The sequence below is a fragment of the Pteronotus mesoamericanus genome, unplaced genomic scaffold (genome assembly GCF_021234165.1).
Source record: "Pteronotus mesoamericanus isolate MK-2021 breed Mesoamerican mustached bat unplaced genomic scaffold, CSHL_Meso_final scaffold_174, whole genome shotgun sequence".
Classification (NCBI taxonomy): Eukaryota; Metazoa; Chordata; class Mammalia; order Chiroptera; family Mormoopidae; genus Pteronotus; species Pteronotus mesoamericanus.
The window spans coordinates 38572990-38591502 of NW_026555309.1; the positions used below are offsets into that span (position 1 = coordinate 38572990).

At 47.9% G+C, this 18513-nt stretch overlaps 1 long non-coding RNA gene across 3 annotated transcripts in view; it reads left to right on the forward strand.

Moving 5' to 3' along the window:
* Window positions 1-312: 312 nt before the first annotated feature.
* The window catches only part of LOC129084329 (uncharacterized), a 129717-nt gene continuing 111516 nt past the window's right edge, over window positions 313-18513 (forward strand). For all 3 annotated transcript variants that reach the window (XR_008530584.1, XR_008530585.1, XR_008530583.1), the window contains exon 1: window positions 313-511. This is a non-coding gene — a long non-coding RNA (uncharacterized LOC129084329). The remainder of the gene's footprint in view (window positions 512-18513) is intronic.

Below are 18513 nucleotides of genomic sequence, written 5' to 3' on the forward strand. Positions count from 1 at the left end.
TGGCTCGCTGGGCCCCGGGGCCGGAGCCCCCGGGACCCTATCGCGAATCGGAGCACGCCTTCCCCGCGCCCTCTGGGCCCGCGGCGGACCAGGCCCGCCCCGCCTGCACACTGCTCTCAGCGGCTCGGTGGCCCGCGTAGCCCGGGCAGCAGGCAGAGGGGCTTGCGGGGTGGCCGGCTGGGCAGCGAGGAGCCGAGAGGACCCGGTGCGCCGGTGTCCCGCACGCACGCGGCGGGCCGGGTGGCGCGCGCTTCCCCTCCCCCGCGGCCCCAGAGCGCGAACCGTGACGTCACGGACCTCCCGCCAGCCCCGCGCTCCACCGGGCCGGGCGCGTGCGGCCGCCGAGCACATGGGCCCTCGGGCCGTGCGCGCTCCGGGCGGCCCAGACCCGGAGGAGCAGCAGGGGCCGCGAGCGGGGATGGGCCCTGGTACCCCTCGGCACCCCCCGAGTGGAGCTCCACGCGGAAAGGATGTTGGCGGCCCCAGTGATACGGCTTGGATCGACCTTCCAGTAAGTTAGAATTCTGTCCTTTGCGTTTCTGGAAACTCGCAAGCTTCGTGGGGGGCGGCGGGGGGCCTTGTGGACAGGGATGCTCAGTGAGTAGCTGGACCGGGGAAGGGGCTTCGGATTCACGGATGTGTGTGCTAATCATGCACTCTCCTCATCACCAGACTCCAGCCAGGCATTTGGGTACATCAGATGACCCGTACACAGAGCTAATTCTGGATTTTATGTACTTGATCGAGGGTTTAGTACCTCATCTCTAAAAATAGACCATCTCCAATCAGTACCGACGTGGGGTCGCAGATATGGCTTGGAGGCCCCTGTAGGGAAAGGAGAAGCCTGTAACCCATAGGATACACCCTCCATCCTTTGACCATCTTCTCCTCCCCCACCCCCAAGGTGATTTCCGAAAACTCTTTGAAACTTTTGCATTGCATTTCCAGATTTGCTGGGTGCCCCCACAGAGGAATTAGGGTCATTCTTTTGGGATGGGCTGTTGATTTAATTAGGTTTATCCTGGCTCAGCGTCTGTGCTTTTATTTATGCCAGTGTTTGTGGCTGGTGTAGGCTTTCAGGAAGGGCAGCCATGAGGCTGCATGTGTCCGGAGCGTGGATACACCACGAATTTCCCTGATAGTTTGCGGGCAGGGAATACTCTTCTCTTTACTCAAGCCCTGGCCTGCAGGCCCTTCTAAAAGATGAGGGAGTTTTTAGGGAGAAGAGGGCGAGGTTTTGGTGGTTCCTACAGGTCTCATATTTCCCAGGGAGAGGCTGGCAGCCCCCTTTGCCCATCTCACCCCCTCAGCCTGTTCCAGCTCCTGGCGCTGTGTTGTTGTCGGAGGAAACCAGGGAGAACCGCCGGTTTGTGTGTGGTGGGTGGGCGGAGGCCCTGGGGACTTGGGGACTGTATCAGCTTTGCTGTTTGTTATAGGTGCAGGCCTATTTTGCATACTGGCTCTGACAAGTTGAGACTTGTTCGTCCGACACAGTCCTGTGGTCACAGCGAATCTTTCTAAGGCTCCAGCCAGTAGAGTAGGGGTGCTCATGGTTCCTGAGAACCTAGAGTGGAACTTCCTGTAAGATTTACTAGGAGAAAAGCCTTTCTGGAAGCAGCAGGGAAAAAACGGAATCCCTGGCTGGGCAGAGCCTCGTGGCCTGGTCTCCAGTGTTTGAGAAGAGTGACGTCTTGGAGTTAAGGACAGCCTCGTGGTCTAAGGCCTTGGCAAGAGGGCCTGGCTGGGATTCCACGTGTGAGTCTGGGGATGGAAAGGCCGGGTGGGTCCAGTGCCCACCCTCAGGCTATCCCCACTGAAGCCAGTGGCCATTTGAGGTATGGTCACAGTGTTAAGGGTGACTTTCTGTTGTTGTTGTTGTTGCTGTATCTACTTTGAGTGCAGAATTTTGCATAAAGCAGGCTTCTCTTGAAAAGTAGAAGAAATCAGTTTCTTTTTCTGATTGATTTTTCTCTCTCCCCTCCCCCGCTTCCCCATGCTGTCGGGTGTGCTCCTCTGTCCCTGGCTGGAGCCTTTCTGAGCTGGAAAGAGGGAACGTTTGTCTCAGTTCTCGAATATCTGACACCCGATGGTTTGTGTGTGATTGCTGGTCGAAAGACCTGGTGGCTATTGCCATCCTTGTCCAGTCAATCCCTTGTGCTTTTAGCTTTTATTCTCCTGAGTGGCAGGAAGACTGGCTGGCTGGGCTCTGGAGCCCATGGTTACCATGCCCGGGGCCTTCTGCCTGCCCGGCATGGACATGTGCTCGGGCAGCTCAGCTAAGGGGTCTCCTGGACAAGAAGACACCTTTCTCTCTTTCTCTTTGTGTGAGTGTCCCTGAATTTGGTCAGGCCAAAGGAGATCAACTCTTTCCTGGGGAAGTGAGGACCTTGGATAGTTGCCAGGGTACATCCTTATTCCTTGGAGAGGTAGCCATTGGCCTGTTTGCTTCACGGTGTGTGTCTTTGATGTCAGATGTCCTCCCGGTCACTTTGCCTTTTTATTTTGTTTTTTCCTTTTATAGTGGGGTGTGGATGTGACACTGTCCCTAGTTTATGTTTTTGGTTTTGTTTTGTTATTTTTTCACCTGATGCTGGTATGTGATGTCTTTATATACCCAGTGTCTAGAGAGCACCCTGACCCAGGATGGGAAGAGAGCAATAACCTGGAATAATCCTGACCACTGATGAACCCTGTCGATGGTTACTTCTACACCGCCCCCTGAAAACCTTGGAAATCCTAGGCCTCTGAGGATAACACCGTTAAAATGCGTTCTTTGTTAGGTGCCTCCTCTGTCCCTTCTGCTTTTCCGGCCTCAACTAACTAGTAACAGTACTAGTAATTAAGTATAACAATAAAAATAATAGTAGTTCCTGTAATAATGTTGAAATCGTATACCATGCCAACCATGTCTTTTGCAACTTATGCTTCCTACAGCCACATGAGGCACATATAATAAAATGTCTAGCAATGATGGAGTTCTCACTCTGGGCCAACCTCTGCTCTAAATGCTTTAGATGTATTATCTTATTTAACCTCCCAACCGTCATGTGATATAGGTTCGTTATTATTACTATATTTGCAGATGAGGAACCCACCTCTCAGAGAGGTTAAAAATATTTCCCCATGTCACTCAGACAGGTAGTGACAGAGTCACCTGGGTTTGGACCAGGACCGCCCAATTCCCTGGGCCCACTCCTAGAAGTCAGAGCACAGTGGCATTCAGAACAAAGGCCGCCTCTGGGCCTGGAGCAGGAGGATTGAGTGTGTGGCTCTCTCTCCCCACCTCTCTCAGGCACAGATATAAACCCCAGCACCGTTCAGAAGACGCCACATGCTCTGGCCGCCGGCCTGTAACACCTTGGAGGAGCAGGCTGCCTGCAGTGAGACCAGTCTTAGGCGGGGGCTTCCTTGTGGGGAGAGTCCTGGGCTGGGGGTCTAGGAAAGGGGGCCTCTGGGGCCCCAGTGGGAGCCGTGGCTAGAGGTCAGAAGCCTCAGTCTTGGTGCAGAATCTGCATGCATTTTCTACATCCAGGCATCTGGCCTCGCTCTGTGACCAGCCTTTCAGTACTATGAACCTTCACAGTGGCTGGCGCTAAGAATTCTCTTTTTGTAAATGATCAGGTCACCCCCAAGACCCCTCGCCCCCCCACCTGTTCTGAGGACCTGCCTCTATCCCCAGTGTGTTTGGGTCCTGCAGTGACCCTAACAGCACAAAGACTGAGGTGGCCCCTCTCACAACTCTATCATTAAAACCAGAAACAATGCCAGGTCATAGAACACAGTAATCTCAGTCATTTTTTATTTATTTTTATTGATTGATTCTATTTTACTTATTTTTATTGATTGATTTTTAATTTTAATTTTTTCTTTTCTACAGAGAGGAAGGGGGGCAGAGTTATAGATAGAGAGAAAGAGAGAGAGAGAGATCAATTTGTTGTTCCACACGTTTGCATTCATTGATTGCTGGTGTGTGCGCTGACTGGAGATTGAGCCCGCAACTTTGGCATATTGGGATGATGCTCTAACTAACTGAGCTACTTGGTCAGGCCTCGCAGTCATTTTGAAACTTCAGGATTCCGAATGGGCTTTCTTTTATTTTCTCTTCCTTTTTGGGGGGGCATTATGGGGTGTTGTTTGGCTGGCACCTGGTGGGTAATCTGATCAGCAGCATTGTTTGTTTACCTGCCGCCTTTCCCTTGTTGACCACGAATGTCTTTCTTTTTAATTTTTAAAATTGAATTTATTGCCGTGACATTGGTTAATACAGTTACATAGGTTTTAGGGGTATAATTCAGTAACACATCATCTGTACATTGTATTGTGGGTTCACCACCCCAAGTCATGTCTCCTTCCATCACCCTTTACTCCCCCTTTACCTCCTCTCCTCTCCCCACCCCGCTTTCCCTCTGGTAATCACCATACTGTTGTCTACGATATGAGGACCATGAACTTACCGAGAGCAGTGGCCAGCCAGGGGAAGTGGGGTGGCCATCTTTACCGGTCTCGTGGCTAACCCAGCCTTGGTACTTTGTTGAATCGCGTGGCTGTCAGAACTGCTTCTTTTTCAAGGAAACAAGTGGTGATCAGCCTACAGTTTTTGTCTTCTGAGGTGTGAAAGAGCCCAGCATGGTGGGATGTACAGGGTTTGTCCCCAGGAAAAGGACAGTGAAGAAAGAGGAAGAAACCAGCAGAAGGCATCTGGGGACATCGGTCTTCAGGCCTTTCTTAAGGGCAGTATCGATCTGGGTGGTTTTGGGACAAGTTGCTTCACCTCGGTTTCCTTGTCGTCCATAAGGGGGGCGTGGCAAAGCACCAGCTTCATAGGTTGCCGTGAGGAGGAACTAGGGGAAGAACTGCAGGCCGTTAGCAGGGAGCCTGGGCTTATGGTAAGCCGTCAGTACAATTGGCTAATATTATTACTGTTATAATTATCGGGGTTTGTTACTTCCTGTGGCTGCTTGGAGTGGTGGTTTCTGAGTACACTTTCATGTCCAAAGGTAACATTCTGAATACATTTTGATGTGTAAAGGTAGCATCCGAAAGGGAGGCTGCCTAATGGAAGTAAGAAAGAGGTAAGGAGTCAGGAAGGCTGCAGGAGTAGGTCAGGGGAGGGCAAGAGCCAGAGGGCGCCCGTCCCAGGCCCTGCCTTTGCAGGTTGCCTAAGCTCTCTGTGCATCCATTTCCTCAGCTGCTGCACAGGGAAAGCAGCTTCTCCCTCCCAGGGATGGTGCAAAGCACTTAGCACAGAGGAAGTAAGCTCTTAAGTAAGACAGGAAAAAGCAATTGTTATTATTTATTATTCTTCAGGACTCCCTTTTCCTGGTAATGAGCCCTAATTAACATTGGCTCTTCTGTGCAAGATGGATCCTTTGATGGATTCCTCCGTTCACTAAGCAGTTGCACTGTGCCAGGCTTTCTGGGTGCTGGAGATGCAGAAGTGACAAAAATCCCTGTCCTCCTGAAGTTTCCATCTAGCCCAAGCCATGCAGTGGGGACAGGGTGGTCCCCAGAAGGAGCAGGGACAGGACAGAGGCAGTGCAGGCAGGAACTACATCTGCTCCTGTGCTCAGTCTCCCTTAGCACCGGATAAGCCGTGATAATAGACGCAAGGTGCTTGGTGCACGGCCTGGCATCTGGTAGTTTCTATATACATGGTTATTGCGGTATTTGTTGTTATTACGATTATGATTTTCCTTTGGTGCCTGCCTCGCAAGATGGCAACCTCCCCTTTCTCCCATTTCCCTTCCTGAGTTTTTTGTTTTTTGTTTTTTTTTTTCCCATTATACTTGTTATGGACTAAATGTTTGTGTCCTACCAATTCCTGTGTCCCAAAATTCCTGTGTTGAAACCCGACTTCTAATGTGATGGTATTTGGAGACGAGGCATTTGGGAGGTGATTGGGGAGAGATGAAGTCATGAGGGTGGGGTCCTTGAGATAAAAGTATAAGGAGAGACAGCAGAAAGCTTTCTCTTTCCCTGTGAGGACTGAGGAAAAGAAGGTGGCTTCCTCCTATCCAAGAGGAGAGCTCTCCCCAGAGGCCTGATCGGCAGCAACCTTGATCTTGGATTTCCCAGCTTTCAGAAATGTGAGAAAGAAATTTCTGGTGTTCAAGCTGAGGGCTTATAGCAATTCATTCATTCATTTTCGTTGATTAAACAAATATGTATTGTGTGCCAGGCACTGATTTGGTGTTGGCTGTGCAGAAAGGAACAGAAGATTCTGAGGTTTCTGTGCTAATGATACTTACGTTACAGCTGGCAGAGACAGATAAGGAGCAGTAGACAAAATGAACACGGGCAGTTAGAGTGTATTGGGGGTCACGCGTTCGTTCTGTGGGGATATATTGAGGAGGGTCCGGGTCTGCGGGGCTGGGTGGGCGGCAGTGTGAAGTCGGCTGGTCCAGGCAGGCTCCTCTGAGAAGCTGACGGACGCTAGAGCGGCCTTGGAGGAGAAGGAATCAGTGTGGAAGATGCTGTTTCAGGCCCCGGCGAGAGCCAGGCTAGGGGCTGAACCCAGGGGTGGGCCTGTGGGATGGAGGAGGGGGAAGCAGAAGGAGAAGATGGAACTGGAGCGGCCTGAGTAAGGCAGGCAGAGGGATCAGGGCAAACCGGGGCGGTGTGCGGCAGGGCTTCCCCTGAAGTCTTCAGGCTTCTCTAAAGTCATTATCTTGTACTTAGTGAAATGGGGAGCCATTGTGGGTTTTAAACAGAAGGCCAATATGATCTCAGTTAGCTTTTGAAATGATCACCCTGGCTGCTGTGTTGAAAAGAAGCTAAATCCAAGTTGGAAGCATCAAGGGCGAACCTGCCGATAACGCAGGGGCTGGTCTAGGCTGGTACCGGCCGACGTGACCGCCAGACATGGGCTTCTGGACTCTCCACTTCCATGTCCCCAAGCATCTAAAACTGCGCTGGCCAAGGTGGTAGCCCCTAGCCTCATGTGGCCGCTGACCACTTGGAATTGAGGCCAGTCTGGAGACTTCGCAGACATGTAAAACACACACTGGGTTTCAAAAACTTTGTACCAGAAAGAGAATGTGAAATAATTCATGAACACATTCTGTAATGTTGACTACATATTGAAATGAGATTATGGCTCTGTTAGGTTAAATATGATATTTCATTACATTTAATTTCACTGGTTTCTTTTAACCTTTTTATTTTTTAATGTGGCTACCAGAAAATCTAAAAGTACACGTGGCTCACATTTATTTCTCTTGGACGATGCAGCTCCAGGACAATGCCTGGGATGTGATAGGCATTCAGTGAATCGAATGAGTGGGCACCAGGCACAGGGGACCCTGCAGTGAATGAGACACCATCCCTGTCTTCAAGATGCTCCCTGCGTGGGCAGGAGGCTGACAGCTGTTAACTACTAGGATGGACGGAAAACAGGGGGAAATGGGGCCACAGGGCAGCCAGCTGTGGTGAGGCTGAGAATCCCTGCCCAGGAGGGAAATGGGGGAGGAGTCTCTGGTCTCAGTGACCACCTTGCAGACAGGGAGCAGGAAGGTGAAGGCCCCGCACCTTGGGACTGTGGCTGGGGTTGGGGGAGGCAAGGCAGCCAGGTGGGCTGGAGGGTGGGGACTCTCGAGAGCCTTAAAGACCAGGCAGGAGCCATTTATTTCAGATGCCCTGCACACTCTGGGCACTTTCCAATGACTGTAACTTAGGTGCAGACTCCCAGACGCACATTCAGAAAGATGACGGACTCAGGCTGGCTGATGCTAGGAGGTGCCTGAGTTGGGGATTCCAGGCTCTTGGAGGGCAGAACTGTGACTAGAGGAATTTAAACTACCTCTCCTCAAATGAAGGAAATACAAGTTTATCTTTAAAATTCTGGGGGGGAAGTCTATAAAAAAGATAAATGTTATTCCTTGAGTTAAATACAACCACTGTTTTATCTTTATTATTGCTTTAAAAAGACAATTACACTTATGGCATATATGTTTGAATCCTGTCTTTTCTTAGTTATCCTCAAGTTATAAGCATTTCCGAATATTACTACACATACTTTGGCCATGTTATTTTTATTGGGTAGGTAATATTTTATTATTCAGTCCAGTTTACTCAATCATTCTTTTGATTTGGATGCTTAGATCATAATAGACTGTTTATATTTGTGAAGTTTTCTATTTTTCAGTTCATTTTTTATGATAAATCCCCAGGGATAGGACTGCTGCATCAGAACCCTCAATATTTTGAGTTTTACGTAAATATTGTGGCTTAAGAGATTTACACTGAAGCTATGTTTTTTGGTGAGACATGTAATGTTTGTTGCTGTCCAGGATAAGCTGACATGTTAACACTTAGGTTTAGTATAGACATGTACATGCTAGGCATATGTTTATACATGTGTCATATGCACCTGTATGACTTTTTTCTTTACTTTTATTTATCCAGCAGATATTTGTGAAATGCCTGTTATATGCCAAGCACTCTCCTAGGTCTAAGGTATTCAGTAGTGATCAAAACAGATATGCAACTCGTTCCGAAGGAGCTTACTGTTTAGTGGGGAGACAAAGAGGCAAACACGTGCACAAATGTAATTATCATAAGGAATATGAAAGAATGAGAAACAGAATAATAATGTGAGAGGATAGTTTACTTGGAGCAAGGGGATTCACACTGAAATCCTGCCTTTGAATGAGACATGGAGACTTGGGAGAAGTTAACCAGAGAAGAAGAAAAACATAAATAAAGGGAAAAGATTGACGATATGACCACATATTAAAGAAAAAAGCACTTCTAAGCAAAAAAGCCTATACTAATGCAGAAGAAAGAGTTCCCAAAAGTCAATAACAAAAAGCCACAACCTCATAGCAAAGGGGGTAAAAGACATGAGCCAGCAGTTCTCCAAAGGAGAAAGCAAAATGCAGGGGGCATGTGACAGATTTTTGAATCTCGCTAATAAATTCAGGTACATTGGGGTCTGATTTCCATGCAGTAGAGCTCGCCCTGCCTCCAGTGCGCAGTGCTTGGCGTTTCGAGGGGCGCATACAGCCACGTAACACAGTTGCGTGATCATTGCCATCATCCACCACCGGCTCCATCACCCCCCAAACTTTCCTCCTGCCCTTTTGTAGTCAGTCTCCCCCCCTACTTCTAACGTCCCCTAGTTTTCCCTTACCATTTTGCCTTTTTCATGGAAATGGAATCAATCATACAGTACAAAGCCCTTTTAGTCTGGTTTCTTGCACGTAGTGTCATGTATGACTCTTCCATGCTGTGGCAGATAGTGGTGGTTTGGTCGTTTAGATTGCGGAGGACGGCCTGTCCTATGGATATACCACTGTTTCTTTACCCATCCTTCAGTTAAACGGCATTTGGGTTGTTTCCAAGGGGTACATTTTCATAATTTAAAAAGTGCCAAAAATAGGAAGTCTGACTCAAGTCTTGGCGAGGCTGGGTGAAAGGATCCCCGACTCAGCTAGCGAGCTAGAGGGACCAGTTGGCAGCATGCAATGAAATTGAAAACATCTGTGTAGCCTACTCTTAGGTGACCTTGAGAATTCACAGCTCATGCTGTGTTACTGAAGGATACTTAGAGATGGATGCAAACCTTAAAAAATGGGCTGGAAGGCTTTAGGTCAAACTTGCAGTCATCATTGGGATGGGGAGGAGGGAATAGGGCTGGTGGTAAGGGTGAAAGGTCACTTTAGCTTTCCATTTAATGCTTTTTAAAAAAGATTTTATTTATTTTTAGTGAGAGGGGAAAGGAGGGAGAAAGAGAGGGAGAGAAACATGGATTGGTTGCCTCTTTCATGCACGCCAAATGGGGACAGAGCCCACGACCCGGGCATGTGCCCTGACTGGAAATTGACCCAGCAACTATCGCTATGGGGGATGACACCCAATCAACTGAGCCACACTGGTCAGGGCTCTCTTTAATGCTTCTAAAAGGACAGAATAGACACATGTACCACTTACATATTTTGAAAAGGATAACAGACTGATAGTGCATATGGCAACATGTTCATGATTGTAAATCCTAGGATCTTAAAATTGATTTTAAAAGTAGGTTGAGGGAAGGACCCAAGACAGGAGAAAGTCTGGGGCATTTATATTATCAAGAGACTCCTGTGGATGGAATGCAGTGAATGCCCAGGGACCAGAGACACAGGATGGGGTCCAGGGTGGGCAGGTGCCTGGTCCTGGAGGGCCCTAAGCTCTATTCCTAGCCTTTAGAAACTGCTAAGTGGGTGGAGCCTGATTTCATTGACCTTTTTGTTGGGAAAACAACAGATTCGATGGTTGACTCTGAAAGCTGGAGGCTCTTTGGGAAGCTGTGTTGTGGCACTTAAGGATGGGGACCTGAGCCTGGCTCTAGCAGTGGAGAAAGAGAGAAGAGGATGGATTCAATATTTATTTTGGAGATAGAAAGGACTTCTGCTTGGAGGGGGGAGTTGGAAGGATTCCAGATGGGACTAAAGAGGTAGCCAGGGGCCTTCCAAACCCAGCAGACGTGCTTGGACTCTACCCAGCAGGCCGTAGAAGCTTTGGAGGTGAGAACAGGGGCAAGGACGAGAGGAGAGTGGCATTTCAGAGACATCTGTCCCACACGGTGTGCCGGCCTGGAGTCTAAAGAACATTCTAGTTAATGTAGCTGCGAATGCACCAGTTACTCCTTTTCTGGACGCTTGGCTTTTTCCTCTTTTCAGAAAGACATAGGAAAAAGAAAAGGCCCTCTGTGTGGAAAGTCCCCTGGAATTCATGGCAGAGCCGCAGTAGGAACAGAGGCCCCTTCCGGCCTTTATTGTGACAGGGCTGATTCCACAGCCCCACTTAAGTAATGATTCATCCAGCTGGGCCAGCAGCAGCCTTGGGATCGCTTCAGCCAGTCCTCCCACTGAGAGGTTTCCAACCCTGGTGGTGCCTCACTCTTTACCAAACAGAGGAATGCATTTGGTCCATGAAAAACCCAGGGGGCGAGGCCAGAATGCCCTGGCCTGGTCGCCACTCCGGGCGCTGGGGACCCACGGCTTCCTCCTGCGGGCTATGCTTCTCATTGTCATCGCGTCCTCTTCCCCCACGCAGGGCTGCCTTTGCCTCAGGACACCTAAGAGGAGACAGCTTCCCAGACTTGTGCTCTGGGAATAGAAAGGCCCTTGCTTTGCACTGTGCCGAGTTCCCGGCTGGCATGAGTCGCTTCTGGCCTCCCTCCCCACACCCGGCCTCGAGGTAGGTCAAAGGCAGGATCTCTTCCCTATCATTTCTCTAGACATTCCACACGTGCTTTCTCAATCAGAGGCATTCCCCACATACTTATTCTGTTAAAAAGGAAAAAGGAAAGGTTTTTTGGGGGGGCGGGGATTGTTTTGTTTTGTTTTTAAAAGTAAGGGGTGCTGGGGTCAATAGGAGATCACTATTTCAGTAATTGCGACATATGGAAATTGTCTTGGCAGCCATGACTTAGACAGCACATTCAGGTTTTCACCTTTAATACCTGAAGGATTTCTGACCCCCTTGCAGCTATTTCATCTTTGGCCCAGCAGTAAGGCCGGGCCTTGCACGGGCCAGAACCACCCCCGCAACCCCGGGAGTACCCCTCACCCCCGCAGGTCCTGGATGTCTTCCTGCTCCCACTCCTGCCCTCCTCCTGACCAGAGAGAGCGAGCTTTTGAAGGGGCAAACTAGATCCTGAAACTCAAGGACTTAATAGCTTTTACTGGCTTCCGATTATTAGTTCAAGTACCTGCTGCTTCACAGGCCCTCAGGGAGCCTTGATTGAAAGGCCCAGGGAATGGGAATGGTGAAGCTGAGATAAGGAAGAACCCAGTGCTCACTGACCCTAAAGGCTGAGTGTATACTTTTGCCCTTGGATGTCTCTGGCTTGGATCAGTAGGAAGGCATGTCTGGTCAGAGGCAACTGCCGAATATGGGGCTTGAATAATGTTGAAGGTTTGGATGCTGTGGTTCTTCATTTCTAACATTCATGCCTCACACGGGAAGGGAAGTGCCCAGTGGGGGAAATGGGACAGCTTTCCACCTCTTTTCCACTTGCTTTCCTAACTCACTCTTATTTATGCATTATGTCTCAGCTTTGGGTCACCTCCTCCAGGAAGCAGTCCTTCTTCCTCCTTAACCTCATCTGACCTTCCCCTCCAAGCACTCCGCTTCTCAGTGGTCACAGCTCACAGCCCCTTGTATTGTGTTGCAGCTGCGTGTGCCAGTCAGGGCTGGCAAATGCCTCTGTTTAGGAGGATGAGCCGATTATGTAAATGAACCAGGTGGGCCCAAGAGAGGGCAATAGGAAGTGAGTGGACTGACAAACAAGCTGCCCTCTTCCTGGAGGGGGTGGCTGCTCTTAGATCCAGCCCCTGCCCCCTCTCCCTGTTGACCTATGCCAGAAAGTAGATCCCTTGTTGCCAAAGCTTCCACTTTTTCTTTTTTAAAAGAGGAGCCAGATATCTGTTTTTTAAAAATGTTACTCTCTTGATTTTCAGATGTTTCGATTCAGACTCTTAAAGAACACTCACAGGCCAAACAAAACACATGTGGGCCAGATGTGGCCCCCAGGGCCAGCAGCTTGCAACCCCTGCTTATGGCTGTCCCCATTGCACAAACTCCTCCAGACGTGACATGCTCTTCTGTGGCTCCTGGTGCCTGGCAGGGAGCTGGTCTGCCGTGGGGGATGCTTTATGGACTTGAATGCCTCACGTGAGCAACGACTTCTGGCAAACACAGTATTAACATTCTTCCCCTCAGAGCTGTTTGCACATTGTGTTATTCTGAATTGCTTCTTGAGTCCCTTGCATGCTTTTGGGACTGGCTGTGTGTGCCTGGAAAAGTAATCATTTCTGAGATTCTAGACTGTTCTTTTCCTTTCCTCCTTCCTGTTGTGCCCCGCCCCACTTCAACACTTGTTGCCTTTTTTTTTTTTTTTTTTTTTTTTTTTTTAACCAGCCCTTCTGTATTCTGCTGGGCTGGAAAGGTGTTGGTGAGCTATTAAGCAGCTGTGGTTTCTGGCCAGGTCCCCGACTTTTGCTTCTCAGTTGGTTAGCCATTGTTGACGGCTTTGGGGATCAGGCACGAGTTTAGATTTTTCTTTGACGGTGAGCTATCATGGCAAAATTGCTTAAAGAAACAAAATAATCAACTCCTCTAGTGAAAATACCCAGCCCATTCTGAGCAGCGTTTCCATCACATTATCTTTCTGAGCATGGTGGGCAGAAAAGCCAGTAAGGGCATGGTTGGCTGGAAACTGTAGGACCTTAACATGTGCCCGGAACTGTGCGAGGCTCTGGGGGTGGGGGTGGATGAACAAGGTCCATGGTTTTCATAGTTTGGAAGATCCAATCCTTGCCTTTGAAAGATTCAGAGTAAGAGCAAGTATGCACTGAGATGATAATATAGCACAATATAATTTAGTATTATTGATAGCTATAATTGAATAACATATGTATGGTATTCCTATGTTTAATTTCTTGAGGAAACTGCGAGATTATTTTTCATGGCAGCTGTACCATTGTACATTCCGACCAGCAATGCACAAGGGTTCCCATTTCTCCACATCCTCGCCAACACTTATTACCTTCTCTGTGTTATTATTATTATTATTTTAAATAATAGCCATCCAAATAAGAATGAAGTGGTATCTCATAGTGGTTTTGATTTGCATTTCGCTAATGACTAGTGATGTTGAACATCTTTCTGAGTGGCTCATTGGCCACTCGTATATCTTCTTTGGAGAGTGGTTTTTGTTGTTGTTTTTGTTGACTTGTAAGAGTTCTTTATATATTCTAGAGATTCACTCCTTTTCAGGTGTTTGATATGCAAATATTTTGCCCCTTTCTGTTTCTTTTCACTCTCTTCAGTGTGTCCTTTGACACATAGGTATTTTATTTTAATTAATTAATTAACTAATTAATTAATTTTTATCCTCACATGAGGACACTTTTTTCATTGTTTTTTAGAGAGAGAGGAAGGGAGAGAGGGAGAGAGCAATCGATTGGTTGCTTCCTATACGCGCCTGGACCAAGGATGATATGTACCCGGACCGGGAATCAAACCTGCAACCTTTCATATACACCCTGACAGGGAATCAAACCCGAAACCTTCCAGGTATGGGACGATGCTTCAACCAACTGAGCCACACTGGCCATGGCATGCAGGGATGTTTTTAATTTTGATGAAGTCCACTTTACCTAGTTTTTCTTTTGTTGCCTGTGCTTTTGGTATGAGGCTCAGACATTGTACCAAACTCAGCTGGGCCATCCAGCCCGAAGTGGCAGAGCACATGTCCTGGCCCGTTGCTGAACTGCTTTTAGCCTGCATCCTTTGGATTCCAGTGACCAGTGTTTACCCCAGGGCTGGTGTCTCAGTTCAGCTCTTACGTGTGTCATCTCGTACATCCTCTCAGCAGCTCAATCAGCTGATGCTCTTACCTCACTTTCCAGTGCTGGCGGGGAACACCCAGCACTCTGGTCTCTGGCAAAGATTCACCATGGGCAGGTATGTACTTGCTCATGCTACGGTCAACAGCATCGCGGGGGTCAGAGTGCCCCCACCCTGGACATTTCGACTTATCACATCACTTTCAAAGGCTTCTTCAGGAGTTGCGCTTCTTGAAAAAGAAGTAACTAGCAAACATTTGTGGTGTGACAAAATCGGTGAGCCAATGTCACATAGCTTCAACAATTAGTTCATTGTACTCCACTGATATCTATCAAAGAATAGATGTAATTTATAGGCCAGTCATGAGGCATAATAGTAAATAAACACCTGTGAGCCCTCCAGCTTGCCAAGGAAGCAGAATATTACCAGTCAGTAACAGGGCCTTAGCCAAGAGTTGAAGCCTGATAGCGTGATTTTAGGATCTTCGCGTCTTCACTGGTATACGCTCCTGTCCACAAGTAACCTCTACCTACCTCAGGGCTTCGGGCAGGTGACTGAGCTGAGTAGTGAGGAAGAGCTTGGGGCACTTGGGAGAAGTTCATTAATGTCAGCCCTGCTCAGCCCTCAGGAGCACAGGACAGTAAGAGGAAGTCTCCCAAGCTCAGCTGAAGTGGCGGAAGTGGGATTAAACATCAGACACCCTTTTGTTCTTGCACTGCCGATCATATCTGGTCTCATCTGGCAGCACCAAGGATCATCCACATTCTTTCACCCGCTGGAATGTCACTGGGTTGAGAACGGTTCTAAGGGGAGGGCCCAGCACTTGAGGTTTGGACCTGTGCCCTTTTTAGAGATGTTTGTGGTATAGTTGTTCCCATGGGTTTTGTCCTGAGCCTGCAGTTCAGCCGGCTTGGGGATCCATCCGTGTTTAGAGGAGAAATGAGGTTTCCCATCCAGTCCTCGCCCTTCCTGCAGACCCTGATGGGCGATGGGGAAAGGACACCTCTGTGCGGGCTGGGACGGCATCAGTGAGCGTGGGACAGTGGCAGGTTTGGGCCATCTACTCTAGTAGGTCATGGGGCACCGGGGAAACGCACACTCCCTCCCAGCCAAGAAATTGATGGCTGCCAAGTTGTACCCTCCTCCCCCTAGATTGACAGTTTTTGTTGTTGGAGTCATAAATTATGCTTTTTAAGGGTGAGAATGTCTCCCAGCTGTTGAGTGGTTTAGACTTCCAGAGGTTCCCCTGCCCGGGAATGAGAGAAAGGTGCAGGATTGCCTGTCTTTAAAAGTTGATGCACAGACAGTTCATTAAATTCCAATGACTTGCCTGTGTCCCCAGGGGAAGTGTATTATTTCCCTTAGGGAAGAAGACACCATTTGCTAGGGTGGCCTGAGCAAAGCACTTAGCAAGCAGTAAGTGAAGACGCGTGAACTGGTTTTGTAGGCAGGAAGCCTGAGTTCTGGTTGCTGCAGGCTGGTGGGTCTGGGCTGAGCAGGTAACCTCTCTGAGCCTCAGTTTCTGGGGACATTTCTTGAAGAACTAGAGGAAGTATGGTTGTCCAGAATAACCTGAACAGGGCTGTGCAGGTGTGTGCTGTTATGATTCATGAAAGGTTGTGGAACTGTGTCTGATAGTGAAAGAAAGCATAGAGAATGAGTCTATCCTCACTATTTAAAAAACTTTAAGATTAAAAAATAATGCTTACCCATCTCCCCATTCCCTCCCCTTTGACAACCATCAGCTTGTTGTTCTCTGTATCTATAAGTCTGTTTCTGTTTTGTTTATTCATTTGTTTGTTTTAGGGTTCTACATGTAAATGAAATCATATAGTATTTGTCTTTCTCTGTCAGATTTATTTCTCTTGGCACAACACCCTCTAGGTCTATCCATGTTGCTGCAAATGGCAAGATTTCATTCTTTTTTAGTGGCTTAAAATATTCCATTGTGTACATGTACCACACCGTCTTTATCCATTTGTCTACTGATGGACATGTAGGTTGCTTCTGTATGTTGTTTATTGTAAATAATGCTGCACGATCCTCACTTTTAACATAGTGACATGGAGGCCCAGGGAAGTTGGGATTTGTTCAGGCTGCATCTGGGCCTGAATTGTCCAGTCAGTACGTGACTATTGAGCACTGGAGATGTGAAAAAGTCAAATTGAAGTGTGCTATGAGTGTGAAATGTGCACGTGATTTCTAAGTCTTAGTACAGAAAAGAGAATGAAAAAAATCTTTAATAATTGTTTATATTGATTCCGTGTTGACATGGTTGACATGATAAGATTTGGATACATTAGGTAACTACATTATTTGTTTAAAGATTTTATTTATTTTTAGAGAGAAGGGAAGGAAGGAAGAAAGAGAGGGAGAGAAACATAGATGTATGATAGATACATCAATTGTTTGTCTCCTGCAGTCCCTCAGCTGGGTACCTGGACCACAACCCAGGCCTGTGCCCTGACTGGGAATCAAACCCGCGACCTTTGGCTCGCAGGCCAGCACTTAATCCACTGAGCCACACCACCCAGGGCAGATAAAATACATTATTAAAATTAATTTCACCAGTTTCTTCTTCTTCTTTTTATTTAATCCTCCCCTGAGGTATGTTTATTGATTTTAGAGAGAGGAAGGGAGTGAGAGAGTGAGAGAGAAAGAGGCATGGATTTCAGAGAGAATCAGTTGCTGCCTCTCCATGCCCTGACTGGGGATTGAACCTGAAACATTTTGCTGTATGGGACAACAATCCAACTGAACCACCAGACCGGGACCTTTCTATTATTTTTAATGGGGCTACTAGAAAATTTGCCTTATGCTGCCAAACCTCATGCTGCCTGGGTTTGGATCCTGGCTCTGCCAATGATTAACTGTGTGTATTGGTTAAGCTGTTTAACTTCTCTGAGCTTCAGTTGTTGTGCTTGTAAAATGAACGTTGTAATGGTACCTACTTCGTAGAGTCGTTGTAAGGATTAAATGAAATAGTGTATATAAGGGGCTTAGAATACTGTCTGACCCATTTTAAGAACTCACTGAGTCTTGGTTGTTTTAACTGTTCTCATAGTGGCTGTTTTTTAGGACCTGGAGACACCAGGATGGAGGGGCCCAGTCTTTGGGGAACCAGAAAGGGGAAGAAACTGAATATAAAAGCAGTGATTATTAGAGGGTGTTAAATCTGTCCAGGCAAGTGAGGGAGCATTCCCACGGAGGCAGGACTGGGACTGAATCTGAGAAGTGGAAATGCCGCCCTCATTGGCCAGTCAAGAGAAGGAAGGGCACTGCGGGCAGGTGGCACTAAGGCTCAGGTGGGTGGGAGCCTGGCTCCGCCTGGGAACCCTGGGAGCTGTTTTCCTGAGCCAATGGCAGGGATAGGAAAAGAACCGAGTTAAAGGAGGCTGGTAGCTAGGCATAAAGTCCACCCTGGAGATGCTCATGGAGAGCCAAGGAAGAATTTTGAACCAGAGCAACATGATTGGATTTGGCGATTAGGGCTTTCCTGCTATAGGAGAGGGGCAAGGAGCCTGTGGCAAGAAGACCAAGGAAAGGAGGAAAGTGCTTTAAAAGCCCAAGCAGCCCTAACTGGAAGGACTCAGTTGGTTGGGCATCATCCTGCAGAGTGAAAGGTTGCCGGGTCGATTCCTGGTCGGGGGATCCTGCCTGGGTTGTGGGTTTGGTCCCTGATGGTGGCATGTATGAGATGCAACGAATTGAAGTTTCTCTCCTCTTTCTCCCTCTATTCTATTCCACTAAGGATGGGTAAATAAAACCTTTCAAAAAAATAAGTAATAGCCCATGTAGTATATTTTTTTCTGTTACAATTGGTAACTTATTGACTGATTGATTTTAGAGAAAGAGACAAAGACGGAGACATTGACTGATTGATTTGTCATTCCACTTACTTATGCATCCATTTGTTGATTCTTGTTTGTGCCCTGACTGTGGATCGAACCCATAACCATGATATACCAGGACAACACTCTGACTAAGCTATCTGGCCAGGGCTACAGTTAGATGCCTTTTATGTTCAAAGTGGCGTATAGAGTATGACCCACCTCTGGCATTCCTGCCCAGCTTGCTTGCATAAGCAAGATGCTTGGAGTGATGTGCACTTAAAAGTTGCTTCAGCTTGGTGGGGATTTGGGATTGGGTCTGGCTGTTGAGAAAGCTTGTTCCCAA